Below are 27,404 nucleotides of genomic sequence, written 5' to 3'. Positions count from 1 at the left end.
TTTAGGAGGCCAATGATTGGTTTGAGATATGTCGTTATCAATGTGCAGCTGCGCAAACCATCACCCCGGGAAACAGTTGCCATTAATGATGAAGAAAGGACAACAATGGCTTCCAAACAGATTAATGCTTGGACTTTTGAGGAGCTGCAAGCCTTTTTAATATTATTTAATGCAGTCTTCTGCTTTCTGCAATATTCATTCAATGTCTTCTGGCTGAAATAAACAGCCACAATCCAAGCACCGGGTACAAAAAAACATTCGCGCTCTGCATTGTTTTCGCCTGTATGCAGTGCATGCTCGCTGCGGTCGCTTTAGCATGACGTAACTGCCGAAGTGAGGAGGTACTCCCAGGTGGTGACTGTGGCAGTGGAGACTCATTGCTTTTTGGTGCAGAGCTAAGTAGAGCAGAGCAGAGTAGAGTAGGGTAGATACCGTCGGTGGAAACAGGGCTGACTGCCAGCCATTTTCAGAAAAGATCACCTCATAGTGCCAGCTGATTTAGAGCATTTTGACTGATGTTTCAAGGCACCACAGAAAATTGTGTTAGGACTATGCAAACACAGAGACTACCAAATGAAAGATTGAAGTCTAATCTTTCATTAGAAAAAAGTGTGTTTCTACCTAAACAAACTTTGTGAAAACATTTCCTACACATCAGTGATTTTTGATTTATTTTATTTTTTTTACTTTTGTGACACCACAAACATCTGAAGCGTGCTTTCCTTCTATAAAACACAAACACCAACAATTAAAAAAGAATAAGTGTGTTTTGATGGTGTTAGAATTATTAACATTGTTTTTCTGTTTTACATATATATTCTTCAAAGTGTTTTTGATTTTAGTTAGATAAATACAACTGTGGTAGAATGTGGTCTGTTTTCCCCCTAAGGAAGTGAGGTGTCGGAATCCACAAGGCAGGTATGCGGGAATCTCTGGTGCGAAGCTCTACAGAGTTCAATAGTTTATCTAGGAAGCCAATTGTTTACCTCACATCTGTTAAGGACCGAAAGAACTCAATAGGAGATGGCCAGATTGTATTCCACTCTGCTGACAGGACAAGATCAAAGTGGGGGGGGGGGCACAGTCTCTTCCTCGGGGGCTGTGCTCTGTGTGGAGTTTTAGGGGGGCCAAGGTGTTTGCACACATCCTTTTAGGAAGTGTTTAAGATAAGAAGAGGGGGTGTGTAGACTTGTTGTGACAGGAAATATCACATGTTGAGAAGAGACCAAATGGTACTTTCTTTGTCAACAAAGGGGGAGGGAACGATTTCGGTATATATGCATGCATGAACTTTGAGAAGAACACATTTGTGGGTGAGCTGCGATGATTGAGCAGTAGCTCCAAGTGGCTTTCAGAATCTGAAATAAAGCTGGCAAACTTGTTCACAGATTTCAACTTTGAATTTATTTGAACACGCAGAAATCAAAGGAATGATTTCCAACAATTGGTGACTCCCGACGCTGAAAGGAGGTAAGAGGATTTCGAGCTGCAGGGATTTATGAACGAATGGAACTTCTGGGCGCCTAAATAATTAATTACAGTAAGTGGAGACGTTGATCCACGTAGAGAAGTTCTGTCTGTTTGAGATCGTTGCAACTTGTTTTCGTCTGCTAAATTGTGTAAATTTGTACATGAGATCTGTTTGAACAAGTTGTAGTTTGATGTCGTTCTAAAAAATTCTGCGACATTGAACTATAAACACGTACGTGAGGTGGTGCATTTTGTACAGCAAAGTGCAGGCCTGGATTGCGCATGTTTTGACAGGAAGAAGCAGCGTTTTATTAAGAAGTTTTGTTCTTAAGCTGTGAAGGATTCGATGGACTATGATAGTTATTTTTTGAATATAAGGATAAAGAGGTTACGGGGTTTTGTGGATATTTGAAGATCCATTGATAAATCTGAAGATCATAGTAGACGCGCCTGCCCTTGGCAGTTTGGTTGGTTCAGGATTGTTCTTTCAGGTAGTACATGTCGCCTGTTTAAAGAACGTCCATATTCACGTAATAAGTTATTTTAAAAGTGCGCGCGCTGTTGAAATTGAACAGTTGGGGGAGTCAGGTCGATTGCAACGGACATTGGGTTTTAAACGTTGTATTTGCGATCGCTAGATTACGTGTGATTTTGTTTTCGTTTTGCGCTGAACGAGCGCCTTGCATGTAATATGCAGTAAAAGAGAGACAGTTTTGACACTGCGGAATTGGATCACGTGATTCATTGTGTATTCGTTGTCTGTGTACGTTATATGTTGTGCTGTGCGTTCTGTGTGTTTTGTGAGCTTCTGTGTTGCTCGTTGTACGGTTGTTTAAACGTTGTCGAATAAATTTACACTATTGAACTATCATATTGTAAAGTGAGACGTCACTGCATTGATAAATATTAATACTAAATGCGTAAAGTAGAAACCGAAAGTAAAAATAGCCTATGAACAAAATGGAGGCGATTTCGACCCGGATACAGTATGGTTTGTCCTGAATGCGCTTCCGGTTTAGAGTCGGGACTTGTGAGTCGCCGTGCGGAAAGAAAAAAAAACGTCGATATACAATAAACAAACAAACTATGGATCGATTGTATAAAAAGCTTTCGCTGGACAAAATGGTATGTCAGACTTTTGTATCACATTTTGGGCAGAATAATCCCAGGTGGCAAATCGAAGAATTTGGGTAGTCTACCCCAAATTCTTAAAAGAAGAGACGAACTATTGCGACACTCTTTTCATTCAAAAAAGACCTTCAACGAGCTTCATCACAAGATGGCTGAGAGAAGAGAAAACATCTACAAAAGCTGTGACATCACGACACTTCTTTCAATGTTAATCTGATTTGGTATTTTCCTTTAAAAACAATGTCTTAAGGTGTTGAACTATAGAATAGTTCAAATGAGGGAATGTTAGAATTATTAACATTGTTTTTCTGTTTTACATATATATTCTTCAAAGTGTTTTTGATTTTAGTTAGATAAATACAACTGTGGTAGAATGTGGTCTGTTTTCCTCCTAAGGAAGTGAGGTGTCGGAATCCACAAGGCAGGTATGCGGGAATCTCTGGTGCGAAGCTCTACAGAGTTCAATAGTTTATCTAGGAAGCCAATTGTTTACCTCACATCTGTTAAGGACTGAAAGAACTCAATAGGAGATGGCCAGATTGTATTCCACTCTGCTGACAGGACAAGATCAAAGGGGGGGGGGGGCACAGTCTCTTCCTCGGGGGCTGTGCTCTGTGTGGAGTTTTAGGGGGGCCAAGGTGTTTGCACACATCCTTTTAGGAAGTGTTTAAGATAAGAAGAGGGGGTGTGTAGACTTGTTGTGACAGGAAATATCACATGTTGAGAAGAGACCAAATGGTACTTTCTTTGTCAACAAAGGGGGAGGGAACGATTTCGGTATATATGCATGCATGAACTTTGAGAAGAACACATTTGTGGGTGAGCTGCGATGATTGAGCAGTAGCTCCAAGTGGCTTTCAGAATCTGAAATAAAGCTGGCAAACTTGTTCACAGATTTCAACTTTGAATTTATTTGAACACGCAGAAATCAAAGGAATGATTTCCAACAATGGCAAATAAACAATTTATTTACAGTGAACAGGGGTAACAATTTGACAAACAACTTGACAAACTATTTACAGGTGTGTGTGTGTGTGTGTGTGTGTGTGTGTCTGTCGGGGTGTGTGTGCGTGCGCTTTTGTCTTTGCTACATTATCGGGCCCAAACACGCGTGTTTTTCCAGGTTTAACTACCATTGTGGGGACCAACTTGAAATTGTGGGGAGATTTTGGTGGTCCCCTCAAGTTCAGACCTCTTTTTGAGGGTCAAGACTTGGTAGGCAAGTAATCCAGCACGTTTTGCCAAATTGCCATCGAGCCGCCTTTCAGGATCATGAGTTGGTGATCTGCTGCTCTTTCGGATTTCCTCCAACTCTTTATGCCCTTCGAGTCTCACATCTCCTCCTTCCTCCTCCTCCCTCACACGTTTCTGTATCACCCAGGATCTCACTACCTGCCGGACAAACTGCTAATAGTGATTGCACTTGCCTGGATTTTTTGTCCTGTAAATGATGTATGCATTGTTGAACTATGTACACAACAAATTCTTATGCCACTTCATTGTCTTTCGTGTGAATGGATGGTAAGAGGTGTTTGTCAACTCCATTCATGGAGTCATTGTATGCCACAACACACGCTGGTTTGTCACAAAAAAAGTATTTTTTGTTGTGCCTTCTGCCACACGTCCACCGTCCGCATTTCATCTTGGTGGCAGTTGTCACCATTCTCAACAAGCGTTTATCCTGCCAGGCTAATACTAAAACCTTTTAGTTGTGCCGCGCCAGTTTCCCTTCCACCCCAAAACCAGTCTTCGTTGCCGAGGTAATGACACTGGGTTCACCCCTGTTCTTACGCAGTGTTCCACATACATTCGTACCTGCTGCTAGTAATTGATCACAGAGCTGAATCGAATTGTAAAAATTGTCCATATACAACGTGTACCCATTACCTGGCAGACAATCAAATAATGTGAATACTGTATCCGTGAGGGGAGAGCTTGTACCAACGTAAGGTAGCATGTTGAAACAATAACCGCTTTGTGAGTCACACAGTATGTTCGATTTTACACCGTACTTCACCAGCTTTTGTGGGTTGTAGACTTTGAATGACAAGCGCCCTCGAAAACTCATCATCCCTTCATCGATGCAAATGTTCTTGCCAGGTTGGTACAGCTCCTTGAATTTGTTGACAATGTAGGTTAATACAGTGCGGACTTTGTAAAGTTTGTCATTTTGATCATTGTCATTGAAATGCAGGAAACTCCAGATGAGCTGGTATCTGTTCCTTCTTGATGTCGCTTGGCTAATAAAGGCTGTGGTCTTGAGCTCATCCATAGTCCAGAACATATCAATGCTTGTCTTATTTATGTAGCCAGTCAGAAACAAAAGTCCCCCAAAATTTGTAAGTTCTGGGATAGACAAAGGCTTCCAGGAATGACTCCTGCTATGTGGCAGACTGTGAGTCTGTACCTGCATATGCTGGCGTGCATACTTGTTTGTCTGATCGACAATGTGTTGGAGAAGCTCGTCCGTCAGATACCGCTCCAGGAAGTCAGGTGGCAGTGTGGACTCCAGATTTGCTGCAGGGCCCTTGCTGTAATTGGAAATACTGTTGGTTTCTAGCCAGCTTCATGCCAGACAGCATTTTTCCTGCAATGATCTGCAAATGCAAATTGAAATGATCATATAAATATATTGTAATTAGTTATTTTGCAGCAGTGTGATGCGAATACTGTATATATATGTTTTACCTTTCTTCTTGGATCTGGTGGGAGTAATACTCCTGGCTCCTCCTCTTTGTGCTGTAAATAACATAAATATAAATAATTACCTTGATAATGTTTTTAAAAAAGAAATTATATTGCATTGGTGTATTGTAAAGTTTTTTGGGGTTTTGTTTTTTTACCACTCTTTGCCCTAGAAACTGCAGTCGGCAGACGTTTGGAGCAAGATGGACGATCTGTGAATTATACATTCACATTAGTTTAGGCAACAATTGTGTTATAGTTAGGGGTGTTAGAAAAAATCGATTCGGCAATATATCGCGATATTACAGCGCACAATTCTCGAATCGATTCGATATGCAGCCGAATCGATTTTTAAACATACATTTTTTTACGGGAATATTCAACAAAACGTCTTACTTAGGGTTAGGATTCACACATTAAGCATGGAAGAATGTTATATTAATGGAACATTAAGCCGTAATATTTTATTTCAGTGCTGTTCAAACATGAAATAGATTGCAACAGATTGTTTGTTAAATAAAGTGGCTCACAGTTATAAGCCTAAAGTTTCAGATAAATAAATACATTTTCATACAAATCTTACAGTGTACATGTACAAGTTTACTGATTAGTATTTTCTAAATTTGAGTAAAAAAAATCGCAATAATCAATTTATGGATTTGTAGTGGGATTAATTTGTATCGAATCGAATCGTGACCTATGAATCGTGATACGAATCGAATCGGCAGGTACTAGGCAATTCACACCCCTAGTTATAGAGTACATCAGTACATTTATACAATCTATCATCACCTCTACACAAACACCCAGCGAAATACTGTAAGTTAGTTAGCTAGCTACCTCATAGTAAGTTAGCGCTTACCTTCGCAGATTTCTGGGGGATCAGATGATGATTTGCTGTCCGAATCCGATTCCTCACATCCTGATTATTTCCATTCCTTCGATGAACCCGTGTCTGATTTGAAGTAGTACTCGTCGTCATCCGATGACGAGTCGGGCTATGCCGAAATATTTGGCTCACCATGCGGTCTGGGGATTAGCTTGTGATGCTTTCTCACGTGGACGAAGCTGCCGCGTCAATGCTTCAACCTCTGAATCACTTTAATCAGTGTTGCCTTTTGTGGCAACACTGGTAGAGCTACCTTTTTTTTTATAACAGCGCTGCAGCGAGAGTTGCTTGTACCGAGTTGTTTTTGCTTTCTCTGCCAGGATCTCCTTTCTTTCTCACTCCACCCCTCTTTTACTACTATTGGATCAAGCTGAGTTTGTCCAAACGAGAGTCGTCACTACCATCTAATGGCCATAGTTAGTCATTACAATAGTTGATCAGCTTGATACTGAGGGCAGCTGGCCAAGACATTACTCTGCCAATTTCCATTAAAAACGTAATTTTCGGGAATTCCCGTCGGTGGCGCTACATGTTAGGGTTGTAGTGTACGGGAGTTCCCGAACATGGCAGACAAAGCGTTAATTACATCTCTAATTTACAACTCTGTAAAATAACACTTAGTTTGGTCACCATTTAACTCTGAAAATATTAAAATTACACTTCAGGAGTTTAAATCTGTTCCCAAAAATGTCATCCTAAAATTTTAACTTACACGCCGATTCAAAAACAATAGTCCAAAACCATCACGCAATATTTCAACAATTTAAAACAACCGCTTCAGACCTTGCTCTCGAGTCTTAGCCGGTCAGATACCCGGACCTCACTGTGTGTGACTTTTTCATGTTGTTTTTTATGCGGGATGGGTGGGTGTGGGGGGTGGCTTGGAGTGGTATGTTAAAGACAAAGTTGATGTTTCAACACTTCCAGCAAATATTGATGACATGAAAGATCAAATATCAGCTGCAATCAACAACACGGTGGACAGCGATATCCTAGGGTTTGGGAGGAATTCTCATATCGGCTTGATGTTGTCTGTGTTGTCAGTGGTGGCCACATTGAGCACTTGTAAAACATGAAATAAAAACTTGAGGGTACCGTATGTACAACAAGTGTGTCGAAGCTAGAGTTTCCTATTGTTTTTCATTTTTAGCTAGAGTTTCCTATTGTTTTTCATTTTTAAATGTCACGTAATGATTTTTGGTTTATTCTTTATGAATCACCCTGTACTTTTAACCAATTTTTGCTGTGCAGATGGGCTCAAATGGGCCTCATATGGGCCCAAGCTAAAACCCACTTGGGCAACCCAGCTATCTCCCAACTGAGGCCCACTGGGCTGATTATGATGTTCCTGATTGTACCTATAAAGGCTTCTTTCACACTAATGCCACAAAATTAGTTTGTTACAAGCTTTAATATCAAGAAGACCAATAATACAATCAATACCTTTTTATTATTATTAAAGACCAAAGAACAACAAATACTGTCAGTGTTCCATCCCTATTGTTTCCTTTAATTGGCTCGAAGGCGGGAGGGGTTTCCCCATATATTTTCAGAATGCTGTGCAGCGCTTTCTTCTAGGTTTGAATATTAATCTTGTGCTATCAAACTTGTATGAAATGGCCCAACAATAGTCTAAATAATTCATATTGTCACCCTCTTAAAATAATTCCCCATGTCATTTTTTTGCAAAAATTATTATTTGTTGCTTAAATCATCTCCTTGTGATGCAAATGGTTAAAAACAAATTGTGTTTCCTGAAAAATCTGGGGGGAAAACTGATTTAGGAGATTATTTTAAGAAGGTGTCAATATTAAGGTGAAATATAGATTTTTTGTGTGCATTTTTTTCAAAAAGAAAATCTTACTTAATTGTAAAGAAATATAGGCCAGGGCCCGTTTGTTGAATTCTCGGTTATTTTAACCACTGTTTAACCCCTATCCCCTAAGTTCTTAACCCACCGTTTTTGTGAAATAAATATTTCTTTTTTTAATTCATTATAATTTATTTTTTTTCTACTTTGTGGATTTTCAGTGAATATTTTGTTTGTGTTTGTTTTGTACTTTTGCCAATATTTTTATAGCATAGAATATTGTATGTTTTTGTTTGATTTTTTTTCTTATATTTGTGTCCGTTTTTTTTGTAATGTAATTGTATTTTTGACTTATTTGTATTTTTTGTGTAATATTTTTGATAGAAGTTTTTGTATTTACATACTTCTAATACGTGTGTATTTTTTTCTAATACTTGTAATGATTACTAATATTTCTAATTACTGTTTTAAATTCAAATTAATTTAAAAATATTATTATAATATTAAATTAAAATTGATTTAACGTAAATAATTACCCACTATTCAAAGTGTTGTTGTCTGTTTGATTATTGACGTGAAAGCAAACAAGAAACATTACAGGTAACCTCTCTTTGGAATCACCTCCCACTAAATGTTGGGCAAGCCCCCTCTCTGTCCATTTTTAGAACTGATCTTAAAAAACACATTTGTATTCTTTCTTTTGACTCAGCATGAGACTTGGCATTGTATTACTGCTAAGCGGTAGCGTGCGCGTAACTCTTCATCAGAATAATCACCAATGTCAAAGTCAAGCCCTCGATAGACTCTCTTTTTCTTGCGCTCAACGGGCATCATGAAGGCAGCATAAGCCACGAACACAGAGTTAACCATTGTTAAAAAGTTAGCGGCGGTCCTTAAGTGTGTTAACTTTAACAGCAAGATAACAGTGCCGTTAAAGTTAACGGTCGGTTAAATCTACTTAAGCAGTGGTTAAAGACATAACTGAGTTTTGAACAACCGGGCCCAAGTAGTAAGTGCTATCACGCATACTGTTATTGTGGAAATGTTTTAATGTTTTGGAGTGAAGCCCAGCCAGAGCCCACTTATTGCCCATACTTAGTTTCGCCCATCTACTGCCCACCTACTGCCCAAGCGGGGCCCAATAACAGAGCCCACTCTAAGCCCATGCCCATCCAAAGCCCAACAAGACCAAGTGGTGCCCAAATGGGCCCCAACTGTATGTGTTCGCTGGGGCGTTACCTTATCGGTCTGTGGGGTGATAGCGCCATACAAACAAAACTCGAGGGCATGTATCGAAACAAGTCAATTTATGAAAGTATTTTGTGTGCGATGAAAGAACGAGGATACAGGCGGACGTGGCTACAGTGCTAGAGGACGGGGAAACAAACTAAAAACTAAATATAAAGAAATAAAAGATGGAAACAATAAAAGTGGGGCAGGGCGAAACAGTTGCCCCTTTTATGAACTGTTAGACACCATTTTGGGGGACAAGCCCAGTGTTTGCCCACACTTGTGCTGGACATCTCTGCAGAGTCCTGCACCAAATGAAGATGGCGAGGAGGGTCACAATGCAGGTGAGTAACGTTTGCCTCGGTAAACTGTCGTGTAGGCCTGCTGGCTAATGTAATGGTATAGTAACCTTGGTGGACTACCTTGTAGACACTTACTCGCATGTTCATTGCAGCTAGTGCTAATTACCTAGCTACACGTCGAGTTACAGTTTACGACGTTGAAACACGTTTCCCCCCTAATTAGCTTGTGTGAGCTCAAACCTTTTATATCCATGTTTCTTCGATGAAACACATTCCGAGTCTGCTGTAAGCATTAGAAGTCTAACTTTGTCTGGGTGTGGAACTCCTGGCCACTACTCAACCCACTCTGGTACACCTCTGTCATGATTTGGGTTGGGTTTGGGTTAGTTTTTGTTTTACTTCTGTTATGGCTTGGGTTTAGTTTTGGTTTAGTTAGATTTTTGTCCTCATGTTTCTTTGAGCTTCTGTCGGGATTTGTGTTTTTTCATGTTGTCTTTGTGTGCTTCCTCCGTCTCAACAAGCCTGATCATGTCCACCTGCTTGCCCTTCCTCGTGTGTCAACCAATCAGTGCTCTCAGCCACTTATATCTTGCTCAGGTGTATCTCGTTATGTCATTAGTATATGTGTGTGCGCGCGTGTGTAGTCTCTCTTCTCCCTTCTGTCTGCGTCGATTCATTATTGTTCCTCCGGTCATTAGGGACAGGAATCGAAAAAACGGTTATTGTTGAGTACCGGCTCCCAGTGTTTCAATTCCTTGGCATCGTTTGCGCTAACCGAGCAACAAACATGGCACCACGCTCGAAAGTTTGACATCTTTCAAGAAAAGCTAACAGGCCAACTTGCAATGTTTGCAAATTGGATATTTCGTCTAAAGGAGGAAACACTACCACTATTGCAAACGCATTTGCACACGCAACATGCGATGACTCTCAGTCCCGGTGGGATCAACACAGCAGCAACGGCTGCCAGCAATGCAAGCGTTTTCTCCTATCAACACCCCAGGTACTGGTAGTAACTATATTAGCGGCAGTTTGCCTTTATGTGAAACGTGACGTTAGTACAGGTAACTGTTTATATTAAAGTCCTTATCTCACTAAACTGCGCCAGCTTGCGAGGGTAAACGCCGTGGCCCGCGAGTGTTGTTGTTGTTTTTTCATCAGGGTTCACACAAGGTTGCAAAACGTGCAAAGATGTACAGAACGAATCATGACTTAAAAGCAACACTCTACTTCCACCCGACCACACTGACTGCTCACGGGAGTCACACACCAGTCTACTGGCTGCGTCTGTTTTGAGTTGTGAGTGCTCGGAGTTCATTTTAGTGTTGAAATATTACTGGAGTTGGACATTACTGTCACAAAATAATCTAGGTTGTATTTTGTAAATTTCTACAGAAGACGATTTAAAAAATAATGTAAATGTGTTTATTTTTCAAATCTTTTTTCTTTCTTTTCTTTTTTCTGGGGACACCATGGCACCCCATTGAGGTGTCCTCAAATGTGGACCTTAAAACTTCACTGTTGTCAGGCCATGTTACCTTTACATACTCAGCCATCAACATGTCACAAGATGTCTTAATAAGCAAAATCAAGACATCTCAAGACATTTTGGAACATCAAGACGTCTTAAGACAAACATTTGAAGACACCATTCCTTGACAGAGCAGCACATGGGATGCCCCCCAAACAGATTTTTGTGTATTGAAGACAATGAATATCTTAAGACATCTTAAATCATATTTCCATGCAGATCTTAAGATGTCTTAAGACATGGTATCATGACAGAAGCAGCACATGGGATGACTCCCAAACAGATTTTTGTGTCTTGAAGACGTTTAATGTCTTCAAGATGTCTTAAGACATATTTCCTTTGTCTTAAGACATGCACATCTTAAGATGCCTTGAAACATGCAGGTATAATGAGAGAGCAGCACATGGGATGCCCCCCAAAAATATGTTTGTGTCTTGAAGACATTGAATGTCTTAAAACAGCTTAAGACATATTTCATTTGACTTAAGACATGCACATCTTAAGGTGTCTTGAGACAAGATATGAATGACTCAAAGAAATGGTCAAGCTATCTTGTTTCAATGGCAGTATTATGATGATAATGATCTATTTATATTTTGCTGTAAAACCTTATAAAATGTTATTGGACTGTCAAATAAAAAATTAAATGATTCTCCCCCAATATTTAACGTACACTATAATTTAGAGCCCTGTGTAATGGAATTATTATGGTACGAATTAAGAATAATTAACTAAACAAGTTATGAACAAACAAGCAATGTTGCTTCACATGGAACAGGATATGGTGATATAGTAGGATTTTTTTTCTGCAACAAATATTCTTAAAATAAGATGAAGATTGACTGGAAGTGAAATAAAGTTTTTTTTTTAAATGCTTAATGAATAAACGATTGAACTAAATAACTAACATCACACAAAGAATAATCCATTTTAAATATACAATAACAATACATTAATAATGATTACAATATGTCATAATGTATTAAATAAAATGTCATTCAACTTAAAATATAGATTTGAATAAATTAACCATAGAGATTTGAGAACAAAACAAATTCATAACGTCAAACTATTAAATAAAATACAATTTAAAATTAAATTTCGGCACACACGCACGCAAGTTATAGTTATAGAAGTTATAGTGAAGTATGAAGATGCAGTACTAGTAAGTATTTCACAATACAGTAATGACAAAAGCCAGTATTCTGAATTGTTGTTGACAAAGTGATTAATTATTTTTTTCTTGTGTTCATCTGCACACATATTTTTTATAGGTTGACATTAGAGTGAAGATTAAATAATCAGTATAAGAGTAAGTAATTGTTCATATTTATTTATATATATATATATATATATATATATATATATATATATATATATATATATATATATTATAAAAGCCAATAGACGTAACTGTTGTTGAGTGATTGTTTCTTATGTTACAGTAAAGTGTGGAGAGTGTGAGTAACATCTGAGAGAAGCCAGTTGTCTGAACTGATGTTGACGGTATGTGATTGTTGTTTCTTTTATGTAATATATGTATTATTTAATTTGTACTGTATTTGGTTATTTTGTGTAAATTGTAAGTTTTGCAGTTGATAATATTGTATATTATTTTGTCTGAGAAACTCAAATGACTCGTAACTTGTGCCAGTAGGCTGAACTGATGTGATTAATTCATTTTTGTGTGTGTTGTGATATACAGGTTATTTTAAAGTTACGGTGAAGTATAAAGATGCAGTACTAGTAGTAAGTATTTCTCAAAACAAGAGCCAGTATTCTGAACTGTTGTTGACAAAGTGATTCATTATTTATTTTGTTCAGCTGCTCACATACAGATATTTTATAGGTTGAAGTTAGAGTGAAGATTAAAGAATCAGTATAAGAGTAGGTCTTTGTTCATATATATATATATATATATATATATATATATTTTTTTTTATAAAACCCAATACACGTAACTGTTGTTGAGTGATTGTTTCTTTTGTTACAGTGAAGTGTGGAGAGTGTGAGCAATATTCAGAAAAAAAACAATTGTCTGAACTGATGTTGACAGTACGTGATTGTTGTTTCTTATATGCAATATATGTGTATTATTTTGTACTGTGTATTTTAACATATTTTGTGTAATATTTTATATATTTGCAGTTGACAATATTGTATATTAGTTTCTCATGTGTTCTCTTTAATATGTTTTTTGTCTAAAATATGTATTTTTGACCAATTAGTATTTTCTGCACATCTTTTTGAATAATTATTTGTTGCATCTTTTTATTTACAAATATCTAATATTTGTATTTTTCTCACTTTCTTTTGATAAAACGTTTTTGCTTTTAATGTGTCCAGTTGTAAGGCAGGGGGAAAAACATCTTGTTGGATTCTCTGTGTTCATACCCTGTCAAACGGTTGAAAATGTTGCAGTTAAATAAATGTTAAATTTGAATGTGTTGATCGTTAAATTTCTTTCTAGGTTCTGCCTCAATAAAAGTACTGTAATTACAAGAAAACTATCAATTACAAGTAGCAGGATACAAATTAATGTATGCTCACCAAATATGTTCAGCGGTAACAAACATTAGCATTCTGTATATACTGTGTAAGATGGCTTTTCATTAATTTTTTACATTAGTGATTAGTGTGAGGATTAAATGTATTTTATGGTATCACTATTCACTGTTCCTCTTAATCAGTTAAATTTAACATTTTATTACTTTAGTCAGTTAAGCCCACTCAGCAGCTCAGGCTTGCGAGGGTGCGTGCACGTAGCTAGAGTTTGTTTTCGTTAGGTTTCATTCAAGACTGCAAAACGTTGCAAAGACGTTAGGCTGACCTTCCGAAACCACTTTTATGCTCAGTTTTTCTTGTCAACTTTTGAACATGTTAAAACATTTCTTTGCGACTATAAAAACGGTTTGCAAGCATAAAATGGGTTCAACACTCTTGGCAATGTTTTGCAGTCTTTAAAGAGACTCGACGAAATGCCATCACTCGCAATGCACGCACCCTCGCAAGCCTTTGCTGCTCAGTGAGACACGGTCTTAAGTGACAAAAGTACCGGTAATAAAATGTTAAATATAAAGAAGAACAGTACAATAGTGAAACCGTTGAAGACATCTTCAGACGTGCAAAGACATCTTAAGATAATCTTGAGACGTCTCAAGACATTCATATTTCCAAGACGTCTTAAGGCATTTAAAGACTCAAGTCTATAGACATGTCTTAGACATCCATCTTGATTTATCAAGACGTCTCACTACATGTCTATAGACACATCTTATAGACATGTCTTTACTTTAGAAGACATCTCAAGACGTCTCAAAAATATGTCTTAAGACATAATTTAAGATGTCTTGAGACACATTGATGACTGAGTATGTAAACATGTCTCTTGTTACAGATACAACTAAGACATAAAAAAGTGGATGCTTATCTATGTTTATTAATCTTTTTTTCCAAAAAAGAATCAATAAGAGAATTGATAAAGAATGGAATCGTTAAGCAGAATCGAAAACGGAATCTGAATCGTAAAAATCTTATCAATTCCCATCCCTACCGGTCATGCTGACGAGTTGTTGCCCAGTCGTTTCCCCCCACGTTTTGCCTTGCTTGTTTATTTTAACCTTGTTGTTTTCTTGCCTAGCCAGCAACTTGTTTTTTTCCTTATTTTTGTTTTATTAAATATTAGTTTTAAACGTCGCCGTTGATTCCTCGCTCTGCTTCGCCTCATTTGGGTCCAGCTCCAAGCCACAACGTGACACCCTCGTTCAACACATCTGGGAGTGTAAACTCCACTTCTTCAGAACACGGTAAGTCATATTCATAAACATGATGTGTTAAATAACTACCTTTAGTGCAATTATCAATTGATAGTTTGTGATAGTGTAGTAGTTGGGATTTTGATTGATAAATGAAATAACTGCTGTGATATGTCATTAATACTACAGTTGTGGGTTATATAACTGCTCTCTACACTGCACAGCATGCACTCACGATATTTCATTCACTTAACGCACAGCCAGCTTAGTAGTTCAAGTCTTTTTTTCCTTTCGGCTTTTCCCTTCAGGGGTCGCCACAGCGAATCAGTTGCCTCCATCTAAGCCTGTCCTCTGCATCCTCTGCGCTCACACCTTCACTACCTTCATATCCTCTTTAACTACATCCATAAACCTCTTTGGTCTTCCTCTAGACCTCCTGCCTGGCATTTGGAAACTCAGCATCCGTCTGCCAATATACTCACTATCTCTCCTCTGGACATGTCCAAACCATCTCAGTCTGGCCTCTCTGCTATTAAACTTATTGAATATTTGGAATAGAATAGGCAAGTTAAGAATATTGTATATTTTCAGTGTGTTGGCATGCTCTCTGGCCCAACGAGGTCTTCAGCGTTGTCAGTGGACTCTGCTATTGGTTCTGCACCATCCTCCTGATTGTCTTAAAATACATCCAGGTCTTCACAAGCATTCCTTCACAGATGTTGTGTAAAACACAGCAAGCTGTAAAGGTAAAATGACATTATTAGACTTGTGGAAGATAATAGTCCCCCCCCCCCCCCCCCCATAATTTTAAATGCTTTTTTGGGAGACACACTTTCTTTTTTTTAACACATTCCTTAGCTGTTAGTATTTATTCACAGGTTTTTGTATCATACGGCTTCATATGGTATATCATGTTTGTCAGAAGAGGCACTGAGCAGTTATTGCTGGCTCCTACAAGCTAAGAAGAATAAATACTAAAGGCAAGAATAACACACAGTACGTTTTTAGTAAGTACCTGTGATGACATAAGGAACATTCATGATATCCACATCTGGCGGTTAACTCAAGCATCGCCACCTCCTCTTAAGTCTTCCAAATGAACATTCAATGGCCATTCTGGCTCTGCTTGGACTGTAGTCGAAGCGGCGTTGGTCCTCTGACAGTCCTCTGGGTATCCCTTCATGATCCAGTTACTCAGAGGATAGGCTGGATGACCAGGAAGCATGATTGGTAGTGCTGTTCCACAGATGACTTTGGTGTCCTGCTGTGATACAACAATTTTGAAATTAATGTTGTCTGTTTCGAATGCATTTTTTCAGTTTTGTTGACCAAGAATCACAATACTTACTTGTGGGAACAATGCCCCTCCCCCTCCTATGTTCATATTATGTTGCATACTATACAGTAGATGTATATCAACTACAGTAATGAGCAGGGACCTATTTAAAAAGTGTCTATGAACATAAACATTATATTATTATTTCAATTATTATTAGATTAGCATCCTATCGCTCAGTAGTAGTAAATAATACAATAACTGTTACCTGGATCGATGATCACACACCGCTTGATGCCACCCTTTCCTGTTGAAATATTCGGTGTGGTTGTGTTGGGTTGCTACTACCGGGATGTGCGTCCCATTAATGCATCCCCCGCAGCGTGGGTAGCCCCATCGCGTTAAGAATCCCCGGACGATGCGCTGCAGGTGATCCCCAACAGGAATCTTTATGTAATCTTGTTGCAGAGCAGTCAACGCTGTACACACCTCACAGATGACCACACACATCGTTGCCTCACCAATGCCAAAAGGGTGCGCAACAGTGTGGTACCCTGACCCTGTTGTTAACCACCACAAGGCAACGCGTTTATCCACCGGTATTGCCAGCCTGAGATGCGTGTCCAGATGTGTTAGCCTTGGCCGGAGGCAATCAGTCACCATATTAAAGGTTACTCTGCATATTCGAAAATTAGCAAGTCATTGGCTATCGAAACTAGCAAGGACCACATTTTCCCACCAGTCAGCACTTTTTCGGGTGGCACCACACGTCTCAAGTTTTCTGCAATTCTACTTGACAATGCTAAGGCCAAAATACCGACATGAGAAACCTCCATGTTGTTGTTGCTGCTTTCGCAGAAATATGACGCCAGTATACGCGCTAGGCGCTGCCTCCGTTCTAGGTCGTGGTTACAGCAACCTGTCAGATGGGTCCATAATGTGTCTCAGTCTGAGCAGGGCCAGATCAGATTTGAACACTTGCTAAAAACAGTCTGCCCCAAAAATCGGATTTGAGGAGGAATCCGATTGGAGTCAGATATAGTCCTTTGGTTTTTCTTTTTTAAGACAAAAAGGTTTTCGTTTACCTTTGACTAGTTTCGGCGTCGACTGCTGCCTTCCTCAGAAGCTGTCAAACTGACAGTTGTGACGTGTCTTCTTATCAGGTGATGTTTCTGTGCGTGGCAGTACTGTCATGAAGCTCCACGCTGACTACGCCCTCCGTCGTGTGGTGTGGTTCCTTCGTCTTTGTTGAGTGTGTCCGGGCCCCGTTTCCTAATCTCTACTGGTTATTTTCTCCATTGTTTGTATTATTGTTCTTTTGTTCCAATGATGTTTGCTTTGTCCCAGTCCAACATGTGATTTTCTCGTTTGCAGTGGTCCGATATGGCAGTTTTTACATTTTCTTGTGTGGCCCTTTACTTTTCTGCTCTGGTATAACGTGCTGCTGTTTGTTTCTCACATTCCTTTTGGTGTTCTTTTTTTTTCCTATGTTGAAGGTCTTCCCCTTTCCCCAACATAGGTTTTATTGTAGGTTTGGCAGGTTATTTCATAAATTACTTTGCATTTGTTGTCTGGATGATCCTTGGGATGCACTAATTCCTGTCTTAGTTTTTTTGTGTGGCTTATTTATTGTACCTATATTCGTTTTTGTTTTTTTTCATCGCTCGTATTTGTTCTGTGACGCCTCTAATTAGGGCTGGATATTGATTCAGATTTCCAAAATCGATTCAATTCACGATTCATATTGATTTTTTGCTTCAGTTAAGGATTTAATGCTGTACCAGTTTTACTTTTATATGGAAGACATTCTCAGAAGTACCAATGCTGCAAATAGTAGAAACTTCTTGCTCTTGGTCCATTAGTATGAAAAAAATATATTAATTGCATTTGAGGGCACATTTGCATTTGGTTGGCATATTTAAAAGTATCGATTCATGGTTTTATGAATCGATATTGGGCTATGAAAAGGAATATTGATTCGATATTGATATATCGATTTTAAACCCAGGCCTACCTCTAATATACGGTATTGTGATTGTTCCCTCGTATTGATTGTCTGCTCTTTTAGTTTTTCTTTTTTTGTCGTTCCCTCTTATGTATATTTTTTACCTGGTTTTTGCCTTTTTGTATTGCCAACGTGGGTAGTAAAACATTTTTTGTGCCGTTTCTATGTGTTCTTTCTCCCTCCCTCTTTCTGTCCTCCATGTCCGTAAAAATGTTTATGCGTTCAAATAATGTTCTGACAACTGACAGTTTGTGTGCAGGCCAAAGCAAGTACTGATCCGTGTGTGTAGGTTTCCCGTAGACTGTGGTCTTGATGCTACCGTCCTTCGTGATGGATGTTCATGTCCAAAAAGGCGAGTTGTCCTTGATGTTCTTCGGAGGGCGTAGTTGGCGTGGAGCGTCATATTACTGCAACGTTGTAATATGTTGCAAAACCACAAAAGACAACTTGATTTCATTTGGTATTAAGTTTTGGTATTAACTAGGAACTATTAGAATAGTCTGAGGCAACTAATTTCACCCTTAGGCAAACTGTTTAGTGTGTAGTATTTTTGCAACACGACACAGACATCTAGCTGACTGCGGACATGCCAAGTTAAATAACTTTAACATACGTTGACAAGACTTTTTGTAAGTTACGTGATACACAGGTAGCTTTTGAAATAATTTGTAGTGTGTTTTATATTAAGCTTATTATTAAAACGTACTTGAGGTCCACAATATGTGACAGGAGCGTCTCTCTGGACTTGCCAGCATCAATCATACAGTTACACAACAGATTTTTTATGATGATTGATTGATGATTGCACATCAGACCTGTTTTTAATGATAATGCCAGATCTAAACTGGGTGTGAAAAATCCAGGTTGAAAAATTGTTTACTGCAGGAATCTTTTTTTTTTTTTTTTGGTCCATAGTTTCCTTTTCTTTTCTTTTTTTCTTTTTTTTGCTTTCTTCAGGGATTTCTCAAGTATGTGTAATTTATATACTGTGTTGTCCTTAATGGTGCTGGTGTTATGTTTTTTTATTTAAAATTGTAATAAAGTAATCCAAGAAATATAATATATTGATTGTTGCTTTGGTGGCAAGTCCATTTTTTGTGGGTCCAGGTGGGGTGGAGGTGAGGTTGGGGAGCTCCGGTGGTTATTGGAAGTGGGGGAGGGGGCCGCCAAGGGATTATTTTGCCTCGGGAGCAAATCGAGCAAGAACCGCCACAGGACTCGACCAAGGCCAGCTATGTTTTGATTATTGAAAATTAGCGTCATCCTTCAAAATAAACTGAAATAAAGCCCCCCCCCTTTTTTTTTTATCTTTTATTTTTATTTTATTTTAACAACGTAAGGAAGAAGTAAGAAAGGCGCTAAAATGCATGAAAAAATGGCAATTGGTCCTGATGACATACCTGTGAAGGTATGGAAGCATCAAGGAGAGGTGGCTGTGGAGTTTTTGACCAGGCTGTTTAACAGAACTCTAGAGGGTGAGAAGATGCCTAAAGAATGGAGGAAAAGTGTTATTTTGCCTATTTTCAAGAACAAGGGCAACGTGCAGAGTTGCAGTAACTAGTGAGAAATCAAGTTAATTAGCCACACAATGAAGTTATAGGAAAGAGTAGAGGAAGCTAGACTCACAACAGAAGTGAGTATTTGTGAACAACAGTATGGTTTCATTGATGAGAAATACAATATATAACTACAGCCATTTTAGAGATCAATGGTGACCTTTTTAGAGTGGGCATGCTGGAGTGACACATATGCGACCGCCTGATATGTATTATATGTGTATATATAGGTATTAACAGCATGAACAAAACACTAAAGAGAATAATAATCAGACCTGCTATAGCATTTTTATTTTCATCAGTCATCTGTGATGATGAGACAAATAAATTATAGAAAGTTTCCACTTACCTCTTGCAATGTGCTTACGTAGGACTAGTCATCGCTGTTTGGTGCACTGAATGAGTTTTTCTATGGACATTTGAGATGTCCTACTGTGTGAGTGGTCATTGAACGCACCTTGAGTCTGCTGCCAAACAAGAGTACTTGCTTTTCTTTTGCTCCTCGGCGCATCGTTCATTAAATATAAAACTGAAATATAAGCATGTTTGCGTGTCTTTAAATGAAAAGACGGGCCGTAGTAATCACGCGTAGTAGTGTGACATCATTGAGTGCCCGCTCCCACGGAAGGGGATAGCCTACGATATTTTTCGGGGGTAAGTACATTGGCACAACACCTGATACGCACTGGGCACTCTCGACACCGCTTTGTGGGGCCTCGACTTGCCTTTACCTCCGCGTATGTGAAAGAATTGATTTAATTTCACTCAATATGGGCTCCAGGAGAGGACTGCAAATTTACTCGGGGGACGAACCATCGATCCCAACTACGGACCAGGCGCTCTTGCATGCCCTCCAGGCACTCTCGGCCTTTGCCTTCAGCTCCGTATACGTCCAAGAAATTTATTTAATTTCACTCACTATGGGTACACAAAATTTGATGCACACACAGTGTAATGTAACCAGCTCCGTGGTGAGTGAAATGACAAAATCACATGCCCACAAATTTGCCAAAACGTTTGAATTCACAGTATGTGGAAATGGCTCATACCCACGAAGTGGACTCAACCTGGGAGAGTAAAAAATGACATTGCAGCGGAGCCGCGAGAGATTTCAACCAACAATCAACAGTTTGCTAACCTGTGGACTGCCAGCGAGCCATTTATGTTTCTCGTACGTCCTGGCTAGAAAGTGACGGACAAAATTCTTCCCCGTTTTTTTGTGATAACTACTTCAGGAGTAGGACGACCACTTGGAATTATATTCTTCTTTTCCTCAAAAGTTCTCCGAGAAAACGGCACTCATTGTGACTCGGTGATGAACTAAATCACTGACTGTTTACCGCAGAACAAGTCAAGTAAGCCATATATGTGGATGCGCGTTTTCAGTTAGGCTGCTTTACTGCCAGCTTTTTTGTCATTCCAAAGGCGCATGTACAGAAACAACCTCTCGGAACTAACACGACTTGATTTCTCATTTCGCATGCGCGAAACAAGCTGTCGGCTTTTCAGCTCTTCGCAAGGAAAACAGGACAAATTACACAGGAATTAAAGACAAAAATAGTAGAATTAAGGTATTGTATTATAGAGGACACATGATTTTATTGAAAGGCTTGGGGATGCACTGCAATAATAGCTTATTATGACCGCTCGCCAATGTTGGAGATCCATGCCTCAAATGGGGGGGCACAGTGGGCGGGCACAGACCCCTATGGCCCTCCCATGGTGGTGGGTGTGCCTGCAGCCCCTGTCTGTAAACCTACCCCTACAGTTTACGGAGAATTGGGAAACTCCTTCGTCATCGTGAACGCGCATTCCGATGGCTGAGGGACAAGATGAGTGTTAAGGGGCGGTATTGGGATTGAGCCTAAAAGTCTCTTTTCATCTCAATTAATGTTGTTTTGAAAAAGGGGGTAAAATGTGGCTCTTGTGTAAAAAAAAAAATGAGGATCACCGATCTAGAGAAAGCCAATGACAGCTTACCCAGAGAGGAACTGTGGTACTGCATGAGGAAGGCTGGAGTGGCAGAGAATTGTTTTAGAATAATACAGGAAATTTATGAAGGTAAGTACTGAGGTGTTCTGTAGGTTTGACAGAGGAGTTTAAAGGGGACCTGAAAATGAAAATGTATTTTTTTTTTTTAGGTATTTCATCATATGCATTCCACCACTCTGACTCAGTGCCCAGAGTTGTGAGGAAAATGACCCATGTTTTCCTTGTCTACGGCAGTTTGTGTCACACAGCTCAAACAGCAATTTCAAACAGGATTTTTCAGCAGATCGGTTTTATACGTTACTAACTCCACCTTTTTCAGTTTTATACGTCACTATATCAGCATGAACTCCAACCTCACTGTTTTGAACCCCTGCCCCCATCTTCATTATAATACTCACGGAAGCTGGTCGGCACTGCGGGAGGCAGTGGACCTTCACGAAAGAGCAGGGATCGGCTGGTTTCTGCTCGCCGGCTTTCGGAAGCCGTTTATCATCGAGACTCAGGCCCTGCGCTGCCTGCTTGCGGAAGCTGTTCGGCAGTGAGGCAGGCCCCGCGTCGCCGTCGGGGGACCTTCGCGAGAGAGTGCGGGTACGGCCTGTCTCACCACCGGCCCAGCGGGGACCTCTGCTCTTTCTCTTGCAAAAGTCCTCCAAAGCTTGACCAAGGCCTGCCTCGCTACCTAGCAGCTTCTGCAAGCTGGCAGGCTCCGTGAAAGGACGGCCGTGTGGGAAGCGGCAACCGAGCTTGCCGAGGCAGGCGAAACAGAGAATAATGTAATTAATTATGCCTATTGTAATGGCATTTTGTACATAAAGGTGGCATTTGGTGATCATCTATTGAAACTGAAGAGCAAAAAAGCATGTAGCCTATCAATATTTCTTCAGGTGCAGACATGAAAGACAGTGTGTAGACTGAAGCAGGTGGTGCAGTAGAGCCTTGGCCACGCCCATCTCATTTTGTAAACAGAAGCGCTTGGAATCAGGTGAGCCTTGGCCACGCCTACCAAAATACGCCCGTTTGAAACTGGGCTCTCAGTAGACCATCTTGTGGAGACTGTATTTGTACAATAAGGCAAAATTTCACAAAAAAATATTTTGGTACAGTATTAGGGCATCCAGAGGATGGTTGTTGTTGCTGCAAAGCTCATGTTAGGTCACCTTAAAGTGGAAGTGGGATTGCATCAGTTTATCAGTTCTATACCCATTCCTCTTTGCAATAGTGATTGGACACGTCTTGAGATGGTGACTATATCGGTAGAAGGGTGATGAGGATGGAGCTGCTGAGAAAAAGAGCAAAAGGAAGACCTAAGAGAAGGCTGATGCATTTAGTGAGAGAAGACATGAAGGTAGGTCGTGTTCAAGAGTAGAATGTCAAAGATAGACTTCGATGTGATGTGTGTGACTTCAATCCGAAAGGAAAAAAAGAAGAACATTGATATAATTAGGAAATATACATTTTCAACAAAATGTTAAGTGGTCATTTGTATCTTTAGTTTGAAAAATTATGACAATTGCTGGATGATTATGGGGAAAATAATAATCATGATTATTTTGATTGAGATTGAAATCATGATTAATAAAAATATTATTCATTGATTTAAAAAAAAAAACATTTCAACTACTAAAACTGAACTACTCAAAACTATAATCATAGCCTTACGCCCATTCATCCCTGAACCCTTTATTCTTGAACACTGGTGGCGGGGCTCGAAGGCGAGCGTCTGGTGGCCAGGCCTGTACCCATGGGGCCCGGCCGGGCACAGCCCGAAAAGGCAACATGGGTCCCCCTTTCCCATGGGCTCACCACCTGTGGGAGGGGCCAAAGGCGGGGGCCTTGGCGGTCTGACCCCGGTGACTGACGCTAGCTCTTGGGACATGGAATGTCACCTCTCTGGCGGTGTCCGAGGCCGAGAAATTTCGACTAGATATAATCTGATTCACCTCCACACACAGCAGGGGTTCTAGTACCAATTCTCTTGATAGGGGTTGGACTCTCTTACACTCTGGAGTTGCCCACAGTGAAAGGCGTGATACGGGCTGTTCGGTCCCTGTACGACCGTACAGTTGATTGGTTGTTTGGTTGGATTCGTTTCATGAGGGTTGGACAACACCAAGGTTGCCCTTTGTCACCGATTCTGTTCATAACTTTTATGGACAGAATTTCTAGGCGCAGCCAATGCGTTAAAGGGGACCGGTTTGGTGGCCTCAACATTGCATCTCTGTTTTTTGCGGATGATGTGGTGCTGTCGGCTTCTTCAAGCCGTGATCTCCAACTCTCACTGGAGTGATTCGCAGCTGAGTGTGAAGCATTTGGGATGAAGATCAGCACCTCCAAATCTGAGACCATGGTCTTCATTCGCAAAAGGGTGGAGTGCCCTATTCAGGTCAGGGAGGAGATCAACAACCCCCCAAGTGGAGGAGTTCAAGTATCTTGGGGTCTTGTTCATGAGTGATGGCAGGATGGAGTGTGGAACGGGAGATCGACAGGCGGATCGGTGCAGCGTCTGCAGTGATGCGGATTCTGTATCGGTCCTTTGTGGTGAAGAAGGAGATGAGTCCTGAAAAGCTCTCGATTTACTGGTCGATCTACGTTCTTACCCTCACCTATGGTCACGAGCTGTCATGACCGAAAGAACAAGATCCCAGATACAAGCGGCCAAAATGAGCTTCTTCTGCAGGGTGTCGAGGCTCTTCCTTAGAGTTAGGGTGAGAAGCCCGGTCATCCAGGAGGAACTCAAGAGTTGAGCCGCTGCTCCTCCACGTTGAGAGGAACCATTTGAGGTGGCTCGGGTATCTGGTTCGGATGCCTCCTGGACACCTCCCTAGAGAGGTGTTCCGGGCATGTCCCACTGGCGGAAGGCCCTACGGACGACCCAGCACACGCTGGAGAAACTATGTCTCTCAGCTGGATTGAGAATGCCTTGGAATCCCGCCAGAGGAGCTGGTTGAAGTGGCTGGGAAGAGGGAAGTCTGCGCTTCCCTGCTAAAGCTGCTACCCTAGCGACCTGATAATTATCGGTAGATAATGGATGGATGGATGGACTATTCTTTTTGTCAAGTAAAACATAATTCTATAAATATATGAATTTCAAGCCTCTTACATTTTCGTTCTTAACTTTCAAACTTAAGCATTACTTTACCCTCTTTATAATATTAATTTTATCTTGTGTTATTTTCACAAGTCTGGGGACTTAGTGGGTGTTAGGAAAATTGTACAATTAGTTATCACATGAGTAAGCACTTTAATATTTGCTGCAATGAATAATTGCTTCTGCTTGCAAAGAAGAATGATTGCTTCCACACATAGTCAGATTAGGACATCCTATCTAAGATGACTCATGCAATGAAGAATTGCTTCTGCTTGCAATAAAGAATGCTTTACTCTGCCCCTACATAGCATATTAAGGTAGTCGTATCTAACAGCTGATTAACAGGAGATTACTCATGATGACTACAACAGGAAGAACATCCAACCCACCGGAATGAATTGGGCCAGTCCGCTAAGGACGCGCCTGTTGTCTGTTAAGAAATTATTGCAAACTTGACCACACATGTACTCAGCACTTACATGCACACACACATAGACAAACAAGTACACTGTGTTCCAACTATGCTGTCTCCCCCACCCCCCTGTAGAGTTGGAACACCCATGTAACCAGGGACCGCCCTAAAGAAATAAAAAGAGAGGGCTCGGCAGCTTCCAAGCGGTAGGAGGTTGTAACTGAGGCACACCCTTGGCCCGTTCTCCTTGCTAGCTTGTGAAAATGTACTAGGTGTCTTCTCTCTTTCATTGTGTTGTGTTTTTTATGAATGTCAGCTTATTGAACCTGACATTTAATTGGTCCTTCGTGCCCGGATCCCAACACACCTGACGTTTCCAGAGGCTGAGTCGACGTCGAGGGGAAAGACCGCGGCCGTGGCACAAAGACCCTTTCCGGGATCTTAGGCCTTGGCTCTGCGTCTGGAGATTGAGGGTTGACGGGAAGCCCGAAGGGGGGAAGACTCTCTGGTGAGTAGAAAACTCACACACTCATGAGGAATAAGTGAAATGCGTGTCTAGAGACAGCGGCAAAAGTAAAAAAAAAAAAAAACTGAAATTACTAGTCCCTATCAGGTAGACAAAGTGGTAGTCTATAAAACTGTGAAAAGGGCAACGGTGTCCTGTAACGTACTTAAACTCTGAAAAGACAGAGTAATCTATAAAACTGTGAGACAGAGAAGTCTATAAAACTTTAAAAAGGGCGGCAGTTTCCTGTACGTACTTAAACTTGTGTGCATGTGTAAAAGTGTGAGTGGAGGTTTGCTACCTCATTTGAACAGGAAATTAAAGTGACAACTGTCTGAGGAAGCAAAGGCAATAATTCTCTGCCATTTGTGGTAGAAGCTTGAGAATTACCTAAGACAGAAAGTAATTGTCACCCTGTTCAGGGACAAGTCAGTATAGTCACCCCAAGTGAACCACTGACTCCAACATGGGAAAAACAAACGGCAAAAAGGTTGATACAAATGATCTGAAACAAAACTTTATGTGTAAGGACTGGAAATTTGTAGAAAGCCAGTGTCCTTCTAAAATAAAACATCTAAATTTGTGGATAACAAAATACGACTTTGCTGGCCAGCTCAACACACAAAAATAACCAACCTGCAGGACAAAATAAAAACCACACGAAAAAATGATCAAAATAAAAATGAATAAAAGTGATTATGAAGATGCTGAATTTTGGATGATAATAGCTTAAAGGAGAAATGAGGGAAAAGTTAAAAGGATATATATATTATTAGATACATAGATAACGCAAATCTGGTTTGTTAAATACAGTTTGCTTTGAGTAAGTACTGATTTTCGGCTATGACCATTGTAAAGCATGTATAGAGGCACCATTGGGCAAATTGCCAAATGGGAAAGGCCTAGTGCGAAATAAAAATATCACTTGAATGATAGAAGATTCTATGTGGAAATGCAATGACTTCATGACCTTCTAACAGAATAAGACGATGACGTATTTGAAAATACTATGGACTATTTACTATTACTTTGACAGGTAGTGATTTTAAACCCTTAACCCGTGTTTGCCTGTACTAACAAACTTGACAGTGACTCATGTAGATTCTAATTGTAACAACACAAAATTGCAAGTAAGAACCAATGTTGTATTGAACATAGCCCTAAGGTTTTTATAAGATTGGTTACATTGAAAAATGTTTTCCTAAGAGTTTCAGGTCCTGCTGTGGATGAGTGTAGCTTTAACGGATCCTACCCAGCAGGACCTGATAAGTATTGGCATTCAAGAGTAAAATATTATTAAAAGGTTTAAGACGTTAGCATATATTATGAGTGGTAAGGACTAACAGTTATGGTAGAAGTAAACAGTAGGTGCTAAGATAGGAAGAGTTGCCGTTAGAGGAGATAAGGAATATAGATGACAGTACTTTTGTTTTTCTTTAAAACTGAACAGGAAGAGCTGTTTAACCCGCTTTCTCATGAATTCTGAATATTAAGTAATTCTGATGTTGGTTTAATGGCAGCATGTAAGTGAGTGGAAATCAGAGTGAAGAAGTAAATATCTATTTATTGAAGTAAGATGCATAAGTAGGGACTAGTGATTAAGGACTTGCTAAAGGCAGGAGTGCTGATTGAGAGTACCAAATTTGCTAAAAGACACGTTATTAAACAATTTGGATTCTGAAGTAAAGATGTCCCTGATGAAAATTTCAACCGGTACTGTTCCAATTCTGGGTACCTGGCAATCGATACCAATACTCAATGGTACCA

The 27,404-nt window shown here is 40.0% G+C and overlaps 1 protein-coding gene and 1 long non-coding RNA gene across 2 annotated transcripts in view; both read right to left on the bottom strand.

Annotated features, from left to right (window-relative positions):
• nkx1-2b (NK1 homeobox 2b) overlaps positions 1-27,404 on the bottom strand; it is a 55,667-nt gene that overhangs the window by 20,266 nt on the left and 7,997 nt on the right. The gene's annotated exons all lie outside the window — the stretch shown is intronic.
• Positions 3,632-6,498, bottom strand: LOC147167830 (uncharacterized). Its single transcript, XR_015096018.1, has 4 exons — positions 6,149-6,498; positions 5,445-5,498; positions 5,290-5,340; positions 3,632-5,198 (listed from the first exon to the last, which is right to left on the bottom strand). It is a non-coding gene; the product is annotated as an uncharacterized LOC147167830 (long non-coding RNA).

This window comes from Leptonotus elevatus, chromosome 9 (assembly GCF_054856555.1).
Source record: "Leptonotus elevatus isolate MCC_2025b chromosome 9, RoL_Lele_1.0, whole genome shotgun sequence".
Taxonomy (NCBI): Eukaryota; Metazoa; Chordata; class Actinopteri; order Syngnathiformes; family Syngnathidae; genus Leptonotus; species Leptonotus elevatus.
The sequence above is the reverse complement of the archived record's forward strand: the minus strand, read 5'-3'. Positions and strand labels throughout refer to the sequence as shown.